The sequence below is a fragment of the Leptonotus elevatus genome, chromosome 9, assembly GCF_054856555.1.
Source record: "Leptonotus elevatus isolate MCC_2025b chromosome 9, RoL_Lele_1.0, whole genome shotgun sequence".
Taxonomy (NCBI): Eukaryota; Metazoa; Chordata; class Actinopteri; order Syngnathiformes; family Syngnathidae; genus Leptonotus; species Leptonotus elevatus.
The window spans coordinates 17,502,830-17,520,278 of NC_141247.1; the positions used below are offsets into that span (position 1 = coordinate 17,502,830).

At 38.0% G+C, this 17,449-nt stretch overlaps 1 long non-coding RNA gene across 1 annotated transcript in view; it reads left to right on the plus strand.

Annotated features, from left to right (window-relative positions):
• LOC147168603 (uncharacterized) overlaps positions 1-17,449 on the plus strand; it is a 47,157-nt gene that overhangs the window by 1,283 nt on the left and 28,425 nt on the right. Inside the window, exon 2 of the long non-coding RNA XR_015096023.1 lies at positions 4,440-4,543. This is a non-coding gene — a long non-coding RNA (uncharacterized LOC147168603). The remainder of the gene's footprint in view (positions 1-4,439; positions 4,544-17,449) is intronic.

Genomic DNA, 17,449 nt, shown 5'->3' on the forward strand with positions numbered 1-17,449 from the left:
ACGAGCTGTCAACAATGGGTGTATACTTTTCTCTGTCTCGTCTGTCTCTCTGTCTGTCTCTCTCTCTCTCTCTCTCTCTTGCTCTAAACCTCCTGTTAACAGTGACATCTAAGAAAAATCTGTCGTTTGTACTTGCTCACAACAATAAAATTATCATGACTTGATTAAGAGCAGTTTCTAGTTTATTACCGGTAACACAGGCTGCCTGAATATCTATATATCTTATATAATCATAAGACAAATATGAAGTATACATAATGTTGTAAATCAATATTTAGTGAAAAATGAATACAAATATTGAAAAACAGTCACTATTAGACTTCAGTATTGTTTTAGGATGAATCTTAAAGTAGGGGAAACATGGGCTAGTTGTATCACTTTTATACTTTTATAGCCTATATTTATTGGATCCAATACACCATATATAAACAAAATGTATACCAGATGAAAGATCAAAGTCTTAGGAATAGTTTTTGTATTAATGCCATTTTTATATTTTGTGTCAGTGCAGAGTTCTAAGCCATCAAATAGAGGGAGTGAAAATGTGACATGCTGCCCCACTAATGGGTAAGTTGTCTCACAATATGGGGAAAGATGTCACAATGGATTTTGCAACTAATAAAACAAGGACAAAATTATCCTTGTTCTCCCGTTTTTTTAATAGATTTTTTTTTTACAGCCAGAGAAATTGTTTATCATTGATATTGAAAATTTACCATAGCCATTGAGCGTGAGAGACAATCCCTTATGCTTTAGTGCAACTTTAGCAGCATCAGTAATGATGCCGTAGTTTTGCTCTTTAAACAGTCATGATTTTGGATCAACGTTCTCAATAGCTCCGAGTCAATCCCAGCAGCCCTCTGCAAACAGATTGTAGTGATTAGCGGCCGAGAAAGTGAACACATTTAAAAGCCACATGAAAATGAAATGATGTCGCAGATGACCCTCTCCCTTACTCCCCTCCACTCTCAAGTCACATCGAGAAAGTAAAAAGGAGATCATAGGGGGGAGTCTTTCTGAATACATGCTTCCTTCTCTCCTGGATAATTGTAGTCTCCCGCGGTGTGACACAGCCAACAGATGGCCCCGGAGACCCGCTGGAGCATCATGTTCACTCAGCATGACGCTTCTCTCACATCCACACTGCTTTCATTCTCGTAGCACAGTGTGCAGACAAGCTCTTGTTTTCACTCTCCTTCAGTCTAATTATATTCAACATAGCTTTTTCTGTGACAAAGCCTTATGGAGCAAACAAGTATATGAATAGAACACCAGTAAGTTTACAACATAGACTCTTTTGGTGTAACTGCCCTGCAACTTTACTTGCATGACTCCAATATGCACTCAGAAAAGAAAATACATCAAATGCGTCCATCCACTTTCTATAACACTTGTCCTTATTAGTCTCTCGGGTGTGCTTGGAGCCTATCCCAGCTGAGTAGGCGATGAACAGTGCACACCCTGGACTGGTCGCCAGCCATTGCGAGCATTTAAGCTCACCCTTATGGGCAAATTTGAGTTTTCGATTAACATGCATGTTTTTGGAATGCGGGTATAAGCTGGAGTAAGATAGCAAATTAAATAGCATATTAAATGTTAAGTAAAATCCAAAAAGACTATATATTTTTTGTAAAATCTTTTTAATTTCTTGTTTAAAAAAAGAAGTAAAATCAAGTTTTTATTTTATGTTAAGTAGGAAAAAACTATATTTTCATTTTTAATAAAATCTTTATTTTTAAGCATTATTACTAGAACTAAAAATCCACTTCTAATTTAGAATTGTCACGTTTATATCAAAGGAGGTTGTCAGCATGTCCTGAATGTACTAGTAAATGAACTTGATGTGTTATTATAATAGTTTTGGATTTTTCATTATACAGTAGTAAGTTTTGATTTAGTTTTGACTTTTTAAAAAAAATCAGTTTTAATCAGTTTTGAAAGCATGTTTTTTTATATATATATTTTTTTAGTTTTTGTTGAGTATGTGTCTGGTGCAAGATAAAATATTTCTCAACAATGTTTTTTTTTTCTATTTGAGTTTTGTTAGTTTTCATAAAGTATAATAAACTTGGTAACGTTACTTTTAAAAAGTAGCTAAGTTACTTTTTTAAAGTAACTGAACATATTTGAACACACCAAAAAAATTGGCATAAAATATCAAATGTATAAAAGATACTGTATATATATTGCCATGTCCGCTACATGCATGTGCCTTAAAGAGGCCGGGCTTGTCTATGGTTACAATAATCATATTGTAATTGTATTGTTAAACGAATACCTTTCTGATATTAATCAACACAGAGGCATCATTTTTTATACAGTTCTCTTACTGGATCTGGTTTGTTGGTGTACCTAAAGAAGTGGCTGCTATTTGTGAGTCATTAAAGTACAGGAGCAAATATACTAGTATCTGGTCCCAAACCTTCTGCAAATGACTGTCAGTATTATTCAAAGTTTTTGTGAGTGACAAGTAAGGAAACACACTCCCAAACAGACATACAATCCCAAAATTCGGCAATGCCGTGCAATCCAAAGCGAGGATTTTGCGGACTCCAATTTAGAATTGGATTTTGCCAGTGCGGTGCAACTCACAGCAGGGCCTCGTCTTGTCTACTTTGCTGAGATTAGCGGGTCATGGGAAGTGGTGTTGGATGAGTCACATGAAAGAAAAAGAGATTATAAAGATGAAACTGGAAAATAAACTTGCAGCCAATAGGGAACGGGGTGCAGCCGGGGGGATTTTGTGGACACTCAGCCGGGCTACTTTGGGATTTGTGACCTGGCTTTGCTGTGGGCATCAAGGAAATGGAGCTTGTGTGTAAGCTTCCTTGTGATATGCACTTCACATACACATATTCAAAGAAGGGCAGATACATTTAAAGTCTAGAGCTTGATATTCTAATGTAAAGTTTTATTTTCGCCCGCATACTGTATTCAGTCGAGAGTTTTTATGCAAACGAACAAAAAAAAGTTTCTCCTTCCGACAGGAGACGTCAAGCATTAAATATCATGATAGTTAACATAAAAGAAAGTTAAGGTAACTCCATGTCAAATGAATAATCAATTGACGTGGGCATTCATTTCTACTCTGTATAAGAACTAACGTCAGCAGCAGGGTGACATTCGATGTCAAGATGAAATATTTTCATCAGAGTAAAGAGCAAAATTCATTAAAGGCATATGTTAACCCTTAGAAAGCGGCGTTATACTTTGTGTAATGCTATTTTCTAACATAAACGTATATTTGCTTCAGATGGACCAATATAGCATCTTGGGTTTACTACTTGACAGAAATTTGTGCACGACTGTATGCCACTAGTCCAAGAAATTGCCTCGTCTTCAATTGCAACCCTTAAAAAAGTGGCTTTGAGCTGTTTATTACTACTCTCAGTTAAGGTTTACAGTCAAACTAAACATTAAACAAAAATAATGTCATATTGCTTAATTAAAACACATAACTTTGCTTTTAAGGCCACAAACTTAATGTATAATACATAATAATAAACGGCATTGATGAGCTAATAAATAGCATCTACAGTATGTAGCGGAGCTACATAAGCTTCTAAAACCGCGATTGCCAATGCTAACCGTAAGCATGTCAGTGGCGTTTTTCATTGCTTGTTAGCATTGAGCTAAACAGACTTTCTACTGGCAAAGCTAAATGTAGTTGTTGTAAATAGACTAAATTAATTCTATTGGTTTTATGATTGCTTTGACAGTAAGGTTCAACTCGGAGAGTTATTTAATAGCTTGAAGCCTCTTTTTTTGGTGAATTGTTTCATTATTTGCCTTTACCCAGATTTGCTACAAAAACTTTGATTGCCTTTGCCACATCTCTCTATAAATAGGTCATGCTTTTTTTCTGTATGTATGTATTTATTTATTTATTTATTGGGGGACGGGCTAATATGGCAAAATAACAAGCAAAAAATGCAGCAGCTACTAAGTATGTACACAGTGATCCCAACCACCAAATTATCCTGCCTCAACTCAATAACTGCAGTTAAACCGTATCCATACACATTTGTTTTCTAACACTAAACCAAGCCACATGTTGAATTAAAAAATGCTTGACACTCTATAAAAAGATATAAAAGACATTAGCATATTAGGCTTACAACAGGCTTGGATGCCTATGTACTGAGTGTTAACTCTGAACAACTATCGTAAAGTATGCAGCAGTTTCGGAGACCTGACGCAGGCCCACAAGGTCAGCATCCCTCCTGTGGTTTGGACCTGCAACACAATCGCCTCGACTTCCCGTGAAAGATTACCATCTCGCCTCTCATTTTCGCCGATGCTTATCTTTGGAGACAGCTCCCCAAACACGTCCACACCTTCGCCCACAGCCACGACCCATCAGCCTGTCAATCAGGCAGCTCCCCTTGTGTCTCAACCCTCATTTCACCCCCGATTCTCCTCCTCTTGTCCTCCACCAGGTAACCAAAAGACAAGCCACACTTCCCCTCATCAGTCCGGGACCTGTCACTGAGAAATACGATCCAGAGTTCCAGCCAGCCTGGAGGGTTCAAATGTGCCTGGGGTGAGTTTGAAATACCAAAATTAACCAGACCATTCATGCATTTATTACCTGACTGGAGTTTAAGATTTTTAGAGTTTTATTATTGTCACTATTTATACTTTATGGTAATTGAACATCCATCCATCCATCCATCCATCCATCCATCCATCCATCCATCCATCCATCCATCCATCCATCCATCCATCGTGTACTGGAGCCTATCCCAGTCACATTTGTGGCGAGAGGCCTGGTACACCTTGGACTGATTGCCAAACAATCATAGCGCACGCATAGACAAACAGCGATTCACACTCACATTCCCAGACCCCATCTACTGGTCAGTATGAGAAATGTCATTGGCGACAACTTCCGGGAATGTGTCTCGTGCTATGGCGATAGTCTATTTTTGTTTTTGAGTTATCATTATTTATTCAGGACGATCAAGCTGTATTTGAATTTTGGTGTTTCTATTTTAAAACAAAAATGACATAACCAGACGTTTTTCTATTTTTAATATCTGTTTCCAAACCCAATATCTAATTACCAAAAGAAACATGGACTAATATAAACACTAAAGCTTAACTGTGAGGCATACGTGCTAACCACTATTCAATTGTGTTGCCCCTCTAACACTACGACTCCAAAATATCTGGAAGGTCTAGCATAGGTGACTTTTTAATTTGGTGGTATACGCTTTCAAATGTCTGGTGAGTGTATTTGCTCAGTAGCTTATTAGAGTTGTAATTGAAGTGAAATATAATAAGCAATAAGAGCTTCTTTTTAGGTGAAGCTCCCCTCCACGTTATTAATAGACTGCCGGCCCCGTGCTTTGGGCATTTAGGCATTCTGAGAGCAGCACTTGCCCGCTCTAATCCACAGTGTATATAAAAGAAGGATGAGATAGTGTCACACAGCCACACAGATAAGATCTGAGAGAGGTCCGCGCTATCTCTCCGATGAGACCGTGATTCAGCGCCGTGAATAATTAAAGCCGCCAGCGCTGATGCGAATCTGTGGACACCGGGGTCGGATAATAGCGGACGGATATCGGTGAGGGGAGGGCCGTTGGGTCCCTGGCGTGGGGATGTGGCGACCGAGGCGACATCAGTCACTCCCTCCCCTGCTCGGGGCACAGTGCTGAAGGTCAGTAGATGATGGATGGAACGGCAACGGCGGTGGCTTACAGCAGAGGTTGACCAGAAAACCAATGTCCCTGACATGAAATATGAGGCTCATGGAGAAAGATGCCCGTTCTGATACACGGCGATGTGTCATGGCTTTGTGAACTTTCTTATCAAAACCTCCAAATTATTGGAATAAATCAGGTTGAAGTGAAGAAATCACGAGAATTAGCTCATAAGTAATCACGGAAATAGAAATCCATTCCGAGGTCCAACTCTCGCCATCATAAAACCTTTAATAACTGCACAAGCAATATTTTAAGGACTGTGGAGTGAACACAGTATAGAGATTTATTTTTCAATATATTAGGATATACACGTTTGAAGATAACTGCTGAAAATGTGCAGGCTGAAAATTAAATTAAGTTGAGGAGATAATCACAAAACCTTTTTTCACCATTTCAGTTCTCCTGATTTTTTTTCTTTTGGCATAACTAAAACGTCTAGTGATACACTTGGGTGTATTAGACACCCCTGCCCCAATATAGAAGAACTTTAATGTATTTTTGACATCAGTGGTTATCCAGCGCAGTTGCAAGTTAAGCCCATTTATAACCACTAGGCCTACAGCACACAGTTAGCTTAGCTAGCTAGCTACACCTGACAAATATGTCTTGTTTAGATGTTGGTATTTACAGAACAGCATGTTTTTTTTTGTTTTTATAAATTCCCTTTCCTGGATGAGTCCGCAGCCCATCAGCTGGCGGAGAGGAGCCTAAGAAAGTCATTAGCTCGCAAAATAGCTGATAGTTAGCATCTCGCTTGGGGCTTTCCATGCCGTGATGATCCGGTGCTAGCTAGCTGTCTGTCTGTCCATCCAATTTTTATTTGTACTCTTTACACTGTATTACATTCAGCCTCCATCCATCCATCCATTCATTCATTCATCCATCCATCCATCCATTCATTCATTCATCCATCCAATTTTGATTTGTACTCTTTACACTGTATTACATTCAGCCTCCATCCATCCATCCATCCATCCATCCATCCACCCATCCATCCATTCATTCATCCATCCAATTTTGATTTGTACTCTTTACACTATTACATTCAGCCTCCATCCATCCATTCATCCATCCATCCATCCATCCAATCAGAGCAGCATGCTATCAGGGCCATCTCTAATTACTGCAACATCTTGACCGTTGAATCCTGGTTCTGACTTTCCCAGCCACCTCTACTCTCCCCAAATGTGTCACAGCCACTTTGGGAGCAGGAAAGGTAGTGGGATTGGTGGGGATACAGGAGCGAACATCTGTCTCCCTGTGCAGCTTGCAGATAGGCGGTTTAGGTCCTTGCCCCGGTTGCCGCCTCGCAGGCAATCCATCTACATTAACTTGAAGAAGAGCGAGAGCCGCCGTCACCCTCATTGCCTGCAGGGCATGCACTCCATTCAAATAATTCATGGATCACACACGCACACGCACACCCCCCACACACGCACACGCACACGCACACACACACACACACACACACACGTTTTCATGTTATTGGCGGCTCATGGGGCTCAAGTGGTTGAGGGGACAAAGATTGAAGGTTAAATGACTGCGTGATGACGGTAATGATTCCATCACGGCCAGTGTCAAAACCATCATCGTCTCCAAATGGTGCAATTAAAGAGATGATAACAGTGATGCTTCTTGTAATAGAATTACAGTGCAGAGTCAACACAGCCACTCTGGTCACATTAATTATTGATTTTGGAGTCTATAATTCTGGTAAACTAACATACACAGCATTATCCTACAGCAATTTCAGTAGCACATTGCAGGAAACAGTAATAGGTGTGAAATGTTGCTGTCTGCTTTGAATGGGGGGGGGGGGGGTAGCACAATCTAATGTAAAAATATAAAACATAACAAATTCAAAACCAGTCATCCAAATGGAATTGTTGATGTAAAGGATTGCATTATGTTGGACCAAAATTGCATTTTCAATGGAATGTCATTGTCACAAAAAGCACATGTACCATTTTGTTGTGTGATTTCGCCAATTAGGGTTATTTAAATAATAGATGTGGCCATTTTAAATTAATAATCGCTGGTAAATGTTGCCTTATTTATTCAACATAGTCAAAACGCCTTGAAAAAAAGAGAATGACAAAAAATGTCCCGTAAATGCCTTTAGGCTTGGGTTAATCTTTTTTTTTTTTTTTGCATAAATAAATAAATAAATGGACTCATTAAGAGGCATTAATATTGGGACACCTGAACAATTTAATATCACAGACAACATAAAGTTAGCACTGCTCAAAGTAAAAGTGTGGTAATCTTCCAAATAATAACTTGAGTAAAAGTCAGTATTCAGTGAAAAAGTTACTCAAGTATTGAGTAATGGCTAAAAGTTAACTTTTAATTTACTGTATTTTTTAGGTTGTGCGTGGATGTAAAATGTCAGACCAAAATATAAAAATGTGAATATGCTAATACAAATGCTACCCCACAATATCACTTTAGAACAATATTTCTTATTTCATGTAAAACAAGCGAAAGCAAATTCTGCCACAATAAATGGTCTTAAATTAACTTCCTTTCTTTTTCCATGTGAAACAGCACAAAGTCTGACTACAGATGAGTAGTTACAGTATATAATTATACATAATGAGATGTAGCTTTTTCACCTCAAGATAGTTCATCCATGCATTTTCCTCACTCGGATCACTGGTGAGCTAAAGTCTATAAATAGATCTCGTCAATACGTTATTCTAAAAAGTTTGCCTCCGTGTGGGGCCACTTGGAGACAATGTGCGGTCACGTGACTGCCTGGCTCCGTTTAATTAATCAAATGGTATCCAGCATCAAGAAGACTAAGAAAAGCAGTGCCATCTGGTGCAGCTGCAGTACACAAACATGATTTTAAGCCGTGTAATGTTTTTCTATACCTCGGCATACAACATCGCTGCAGGCTGAGCCTTCACACCTGCCACGCTGTCACCACTCCAAGGACTCACACATACTTCACCTGAGGCCTGGAGGAATGTGTGACAATATCCCCCATCATTCCACGGCCACAATCCCAAACAGCTTCGACTGGCTCTTTCCACCCTTCCTTGTGAGCTGCGCAGAAACAATTGTGCTCCAAATGGCCTCTTTCTCCAAGGAGCGCAGTGACCTTCATCGCTGTGCGGAGGGCACGCCACTACATCTATTTCTCTGGAGGTGTGTTTGACCGAGTGGCAAATCACGGGGGCAGACGTGGCGCTCGCTCCTGCTAAAGAGAGCCGGTGTCGCACATTATTTTCTGGGGAAAGTGGACAAACACAATATTGTGTGCTATACGAAAAATACGCGGGGGATTGCATCACCAGACGTGTGAGGCATTTCTATTCGTATGGTGAATTACAAGTACGGATCATGATACATAAGCGCGGCATTATTTGCTTTGCATTTAATGCCACTGATGAGGGCAGTTGGATCTTTTGCTTTATCTTACAAATTAGCAAATTTAGTCAATTGTAATTGTAAACATGCAAGCTAACCGCCATTATTGTTTTGATGAATGAATGAAGTACTGTATGATGACATTCATGACACATATCAGCAGAATCTTCCTGCACTTTGATCAGATCCACCATTATCGTGTGCCACAACTTAGACCTGCTTTTAGATGGTCTAATGTCTAGTCTAGGGCTTGTAATAGAAAAGGGAATGTAATTTTTTTTTAACAGCCGGAACACCAGTGTAGTAAACCAAATTCCCAAATATGGTAAAGTAGATTGCATTTTTGTCATACATCTGGTGTACCCTAAAAAATGCTTTTAATCGTCCATACATTTAAATGTGTTTTTCTATATGTGCTCAGTCCAGGAACAGAAAATTGCCATTAACTCATTCACTGCCATTGATGGCTACAGACGTCAAAAATTCATTTGAACTATTTCTATTAGTTTAAATTTTTTGCAAAATCCAGCAGTTTTTATCAATATCATTAGGCAGTCATTTTGTCACTTGCTATTGACTGAAGATGACATCACAGTTGCTCAGGTCTCAGGTAACAACAAATCACAGCTCTACTTCAGAAAACAGGTGAGCTGTGATTGGTTGTTGCCTGAGCCCTGAGCAACTGTGATGTAATCTTCAGTCGAGATAGTAAGTGACAAAATGGCCGCCAGCGGAGATCGATAAAAATGGCTGGATTTTGCTGCATAACTCATATTTCACAAATGTAATATTAATCAGATTGTTATGTTTAGACTATTGAGGTCACATATAATATTGTCAAGAAATGTTTAAGGTTGTCTTCCCCTTTAAGGAAAAATGCTATATTGGGATATCTATATGTCTTTCTTTGAAGGGATACTTGACTCATTTATCAATTTTCAGCAATAAAAAGTTAATATTTAACTTAATTAACTTGAATCACTTACTTATGTAATAACTTCATAATTAAAACACACTTTGCCGCTTGCTGTCGACTGAAAATGACATCACCGTTCCTCAGATTGGTCATGTGACATTCACAAATGATGAGCCCTGACAAAAAAATTACTATTATTATAAAACGGCCAATTGAGTCAAGTATCACTTTAAAATTATGTCATAGTTTGTTTTTTTTAAGGACATTTTATGTATCAAAAAATACTAGTAGTATCAGTGACTACTCATGAGTTGAGTACTCACACTGGTATAAGTCTGAAAAAAAGTGGTATCAAACATACCTGCCGGTGATAATAAGCAGTAAAGAAAAGAAAACTATAGAGCTCGTGCGGACCCAGCGACATGTGTGTTGATCCCAAACATATTGTAGTACTTAACTTTTTGTACCATTTCCTGCTAAACCCCCCTGAGAGGACGCTAATTGATTTGAAAAACACACAAGACACTTCAGGTGCAAAGTGCACATTTGTGGCGCGGTCTTGCGGGGCGGGGAGAACAACCTGCTAAGAGCATCAAGGCACGCACACACAGACACGCGTACACATGTGTGCGCGCACACACAGACACGCGTACACATGTGTGCGCGCACACACAGACACGCGTACACATGTGTGCGCGCACACACACACCCAGCTCATTAGATAAGTAAGGCCATGTCGGAGCGAGGAAGACTTATGCGTGTGCTGGTAGATGGCCAGCATGCAGCGCCTAATAGGCTGAGTCAACAGCGTGTGAAATTAAGAGGGAAATAGAAGTCGACAGCAGACATTAAGCCTATCTCGCACTCCTTCTTCACCCTTCAAGACGTCAGACAGTCACTAATGTGACACCCCCTGATACCCCCCAACATCACACACCAGCAGCACCACAGTTTTAAACCCAATTCGGTTTCGACCAAACTGCTTAAACTCGGAGGGCCGTTTCCCATCACTGCACATGCGTGTTCAAAGTGGATGAAGAGTGTGAAAAGTGTATAAAGTTATGTTGGATGTTGTTACAGGAATTAATATAGTCAGGTCCATACATTTGGGCACATGCCTCATTCTCTCCTTTTTGAGTCTCTAAGCACCGCCACAATAGATTTGAAATGAACAAGATGCGTTTTAACTGCATAATTTGTAGCAAAGCAACATGTTGCCTTACAGTTTTTAAGGGACCAAAACAGGGTTATTATAGTTTTATATTTTAGTAAATTTTTGTCGTTTTGTGTTTTGTTTTTTTTGTTAGTTTAAATTAGTTTTCAGGGTGGTTCTGTTACTTTTTTTTAAATTAGTTTTAGTTTTTTTTTTTTTTTGTAAGTATTTGTTTTAGTTTTTTAAAAATGCGTATTACTTGTGCGCAAAGTTTTATAAACACTATGGTAAAATGAAAAAAGTAACCCATTGTGACACTTTCAAAAGTCTTTATTCCGGTTAATATCGAAATAAAAATACTTAAAATCACAATTAAAATCCCCAAAGGCTCATGTATTAAATTAATTACCAAAGACAAGGACATTTTCGCTATAATTATAGTTTTAGTTAGTTTGTTAGTTTTCGTTTTTTTTAAAAGCATTTTTGTTGATTAACAAAATTGTTTTTTGAATTGTAGTTAAATTTTTCCATTAGTTTTCGTTAAGTAAAATAACCTTGGACCAAAAGTAACGGGACAATTTTACAATTGCGAATTAAACTTGAGCTCTTTAATATTTGGTTGTTAATCCTTTGCAGTCAATGACATCATATCCTTTTGGTCTTGTCATCTAGGGATGTAACGGTAACGTCAATATTATGATATTGCGATATAAAAATTTGACACAATATCATCGTCGTCTTCATGCTACGATATTAAAATCAGCACATCTGTTAAATGGCCAGGTTGTTTTCCAGCACCCTCTGGTGGTTACTTTATTAGTGCAGTTTAATTTTAATTAGGCATGTTTTGGACCCATGCTAATCGCCAGATAAAGGGAAACAGAACACGTTTGATTTCCTCCACAAATTGACTCGATTCACAATTCCCAAAACATGACTTTTCGCCAGCTTCAGCTGAATTGAACTACATACACCATGATACTTTGCATTACTGCGAGCCAATGGGGGAAATAAGTTTTTCTTCATGGGTAGACAAAGCACGCCTAAAAAACCCCAACAACCCTATGTTCAAACCTACACATTTTTTAAAATCATCTTTCTGTGAAAAACAGTGTTGCGTGAAATCAAGCATGTTTTAATTGTGTCCATGTCACACAAGTATGTCATATCTGCATTTTGAATATACCAGAAGATCGACCATCCCGAACGGGAAATGAGAGAGGCGTATTTTTAAACTGCTAACAGAGAGGATAAAAAGCAAAGAATAATCAAAGCAATGTAATATTGCAATTGAGATTAATGCGACTAAAATACCTCTTCACTAAGACGTCTTTGTCAAGATTTCCACTGGGAGGATGTTTAGAAGAACTCTCCCTCCTTGATATGCTAATCAGCACCTCATGTTTTTTTTCTTTCTTTTCTTAACGTTCAGAAACAAAATCTTTTTCTGCTGAGAGTCTCATTTTGCCAAAGCCAGGGAGGAGTCTTATTTGCATACGAAATGCTCGCGTTAGAATGAAACTACTATTAAGGAAATTGTGAGCCCCGGACTAATGATGGGAGTGAAGAAAAAAAAAGAAAAAAGAACAAGGCAGTTGCCAAGGTAATATGCAAAACAGTCTCTTTGATTCACGATTAAACTTGAGAACCTTCAACCACGGAGGTTTAGTGAAGTTCTGATCACTTAGGACAAACTCTCTTTGCTACAAAAATAACTGAGAAAAAAAAAACACTTTTCCTGCGTGTGACACCTTCAGGGACAATTTCATGGCATCTTGCAGAAGGTGATATCTTTCGGCTTCGCGGGCAGCAGCTCCATTAGATCAGCCTCAGGTCACACTCCAGTGAAGTTAGTTATTGCCTTCACACTGCAAATATGAGTCACTCTCAGAAGTGACGTCTTAGACAGTACATAAATAAATTACCTGCTATCCGACGGCATGTCGTTTAGCTATAACCATGACAACACTAGATAAAAAAAAAAAAAATGAATAAAAATTTGATGCAAGATCACAAAATTTATTGTTATACAATTTATTTCCTAAACCTGTTGCATTTACAGTTTAAATTTTGTTGTTGTTGGCAGTTGGTTATTCTTATTTTCGCATAATTTATTCACACAGATTTATTCTTTTTCCCCAATTTTGATTTATACTCTTTACAATGTATTGCATCCATCCATCCATCCATTGCACTCTTTACAGTGCATTACTTTCAGTACAAAATCCTTCTCACGAGAACAGGCTTTTCAAAGTAAAATAAAATAATATTATTTTGTTTGATAGAAAATATACAGTATATAATTAAATATAAATTTGTATACTGTATATATCTAAATATACTGTATATATTTAAATATGAGATTTGTTCATGTTTATATGATGTACTGTATATATTTAAATATAAAGTTTCTTAAATAAATGAAATTTCATGTGGCTATTATTTATTAAAAAATTACTAATATTTTTACCCTCGAATAGTAGTATATGTTTGCATAATTTAAAAATTGTGTATTTAATCATATAACTAAAAAAAAATATTAAACACTTATTAATTTAATTGACCCCCCATCCCTCCATCCATCCATTGCACTCGAGAACAGGCTTTTCAAAGTAAAATAAAATAATATTATTTTGTTTGATAGAAAATATACAGTATATAATTAAATATAAATTTGTATACTGTATATATCTAAATATACTGTATATATTTAAATATTGGATTTTTTGTAAATATTTTGTATATATTTATATTATGTCCTGTATATATTTAAATCTAAAGTTTCTTAAAGAGGTACATTTTCAATTGACCTTCCGAAAATAATATAAGAAAAATAATATGAAAATAAAAAATAAAATAAAATGAAATTTCATGTGACACACACACGCACGCGCGCGCACACAAACACACACACACACACACACACACACACACACACACACACACACACACATCAAACTCTTCCTTGAATACGATCCACTTTACATTATGGTCTAAGAGTACTATTGAGGACTGATGTTTTTTTGCACCAATATAATATGTGTTAATTATTAAATCTGCCCAATTACACTTTTTTTTTGTATTGAATTGGGATGGATGTGATGAGAAGGGACAAATATCCTACTTTTCACACTGCATTTACATGAAAGCCTAAGTGATGTCCTGTATATAAATATGTTTTATTTCGCTTTGGTCCAAAGGGAGCCTTGAAACCACTAGAGGGTGCAACAACAAGCAAAAAAAAAACCCCACAAAGTTGAATTTTCAATTCCCTGCTGGCATGGAGTGCTATCGCGATATACCAAATACCCAAATGAATCGCTTTGTCAGATAAAACCTTGGATATTTCAAAGCAGGAATGCATGAAAAGCAAAAATGTTCTGCGACTTCATGTCTCTCCGGAGGCTGCAATCTTCATCAAAGTGTGTTAACCTTCCTGTTGCAGTCAAAATGAACACAAGTGGCCGAGGACTTGGGGGAGACGTATATTGATCAAAGTGGTAAGAAAAGTGGAGGGAATTTCATTGACCCGTGTGCAAAACTGCAGCATGTTACAGTGCCAGATCAATGGCCTCTTTTTCTCTTCACTCTCTCAGGAGGGACTTTTAATCCTCAAACCTGATTTTTTTGTCTGGGAGCTGAGGAGCCTAGAGCAGCACCTGAGCAAAAAAGAAAAAAGAACAACTGTTGCTACATAAGCCTTCTTGTGTCAAGGTTTCAGCTACACTCATCCTCTTTTGCAGCCAGTACAAGAAACAGAGCACTTGTGTGATGATGACGATCCAGTGCGGGTGCTTTGGGGAGAGATTGTGCATTAATGCCGTGCCCTTATGTTCCGTGACCAAGGTCGCCAGTGGAAAATACGTGATGGCATCCCTTCAGTGGGATTGTAGAAGCACGCGAGTGTACGGCACAATGGATGTCAGAGTGTATAATGTGTGAAGCCGAGAGCGTTTTCAATGAGCCAGGCATCATTAATCAATTCTCATAAACCCATGAGGGCTTATAGTGTTTGAATATGTTGGGATTGCGAGAGGGGGCTTGTTGCGCCTGGAATACGGAATGACTCAATGTTTCTTGTTGTTTGCCACAAATTATTCATCAATGTGCACATATTGATGCACATAACACATGTACAGTACACGTACACTATGCAAGATTGGCAACAATAAAGTATTGCGTTACATTTTTATGGCATATTTTTTTTGTTTCCTTCCTTGTTATCCTTCCTTCACCTAAACCTCCTTTTCTGCCTTTTTCCCTCTGTTGCTTCCTTCCCTCCTTCCTTTCTGACCTCTCTGGATACATGCCTTACTACAAATAAACACCTGGTACTGTACTTTCTGCAGTTAAGCAAGTAAACACTCTTAATTACCTATTTTAATTTACACTCACACAAGCATGAAGACCTCCTCTCAAATTGACGCATTACTCGAAATAAATGCCGGGTAGTCTTTGCAGTTGAGTAACCGAACACCCACCTCATTATTCGAGGAAGAATAAGTGTGTCTATAGGTGCTCTCTCAAATTAAGACCTTCTCCAAAATGAACACCTTACTTCTAATAAAAGACCATTTCTCTGTAGTTGAGTAGAGAACACCCACAATTACTATTTGTGGAAAAATAGTATATAGTGTATCCCCACCCATGCGCAAGCATTTGGGGCAAAAATAATGACTCGCATAAGTAAATGCCTCACTTCAAATAAACACCCTTACCTACTATCAGAGGAAATACTTAAGATGTTTGTCCCGTTTTCTCCAATGGACAGCACCATAAATAGCAGCAACCTTACACAAGCATTTGTAGAAATTAAGGTGCTCTTCAAATAGGCATTTTACTTCAAATAAACGCCTGAGGGAATAAACACGTTGGCAAAAATCAGTCACGGGGTACATTGCTCAAATTCGGCCTCATTATGTGTGTATGTATCCCTCTTAGTGATGTTGCAATGTAATACTAAAGGTTAGATTCAAACCAGATGTGTACTGAGGACGAACATCGTCTCCTAAAGACGCAATAATTGCTCAAGAACACCGGCAGCAAAAAAACTTCCCAGTATGTTTGGCCTTTACGCGAGCAGCAAGCACAACCCGATCACTTATAGTTCAGGTTTTTCCACTTTTGTGTGTCTGATGCTAAAATGCGTGTAGTTCACAGCACACACACATAGACTCGCTGGCAGAGATGTGTGTTGGTTCTCAGTGGGAGACATCACTGGCAATGATGGTTTATTCTTGAGCCAGAGGAGGCCGTGCCAGGAAATGAGTGATAACAAAACACCGCGGCGCACAACAGCAGCACATCCCAACCTGCTGGCTTCAATAAAAGGGATGCTAGGATTTTTTTTGTCTATCTACGTCATACAGGTTGTTGTTGTTTTAACAATGTACATGTCTCTACATTTATCTACATTTCAGGGCAACCATTCAGAATTAAAACCAAATTGGTATTTTCAAACTGCAATATGGAAAAGCTTATTGATGTAATTAGTATGGTAGGGGAAATGGATGACTTGCGTGATCTGCCGCGAGAAGATGATAACTTTCAGCCGGATTTAATTTACATTCAATTTAATCTGTAATGTCTTCAAGGAGAAATAGAAAGAGGCTCTTAAAAATCCATCATCATTCCTGACAGCTGAAGGACTGGGAAGCAATTCTTTTTACAGACTAATAAAGACGTTTATTCTGGATGAATTGATGATGTGAATGGCTCATTAGAAACAGCTTTTAGTGGGATTCATTTGCAGCTGTGCACACAGCTGCAAATGACAAGCACAATAATAAGCATACTGTTCAAATTAATACATCTGTGACAATGTCAATCACATCATTATTGTCTTACATTTTTCCAGTCAGTGTTCCTAAATTGTCCAAGTGTACTTTTGAGTCCACTAAGGCAACCCAAAGTAAGAGCAATTGTTGTTGCATTATAAGAGCAATTCTGTTCATTTTTTCATATTTTATTCGCTGTGCACCTGGCAAGGTTGCTATTTCACGCAGCTTCAGTGTTTTCCCATAATCACACGATCCAGCTATAGCCATCAAGTGCACATTTAAAGCCCAATACAATATTCTGCTTTTGTTTGGAATCATTAATACAAGAGTCTCAGCAACAGAGTGGTTGTAAAATGTGACTAGAATAGCAGGATTTTATGATATTGAAAAATTCTAAACTTAAAAATAATGTGACTTCTAAGATTTACAAATACTGTATGTAAAATAGATGCCTTACTTTACATATACCTTCAGTAGTTGACTATCACATCACAAACCAAATTTTTGATGAATC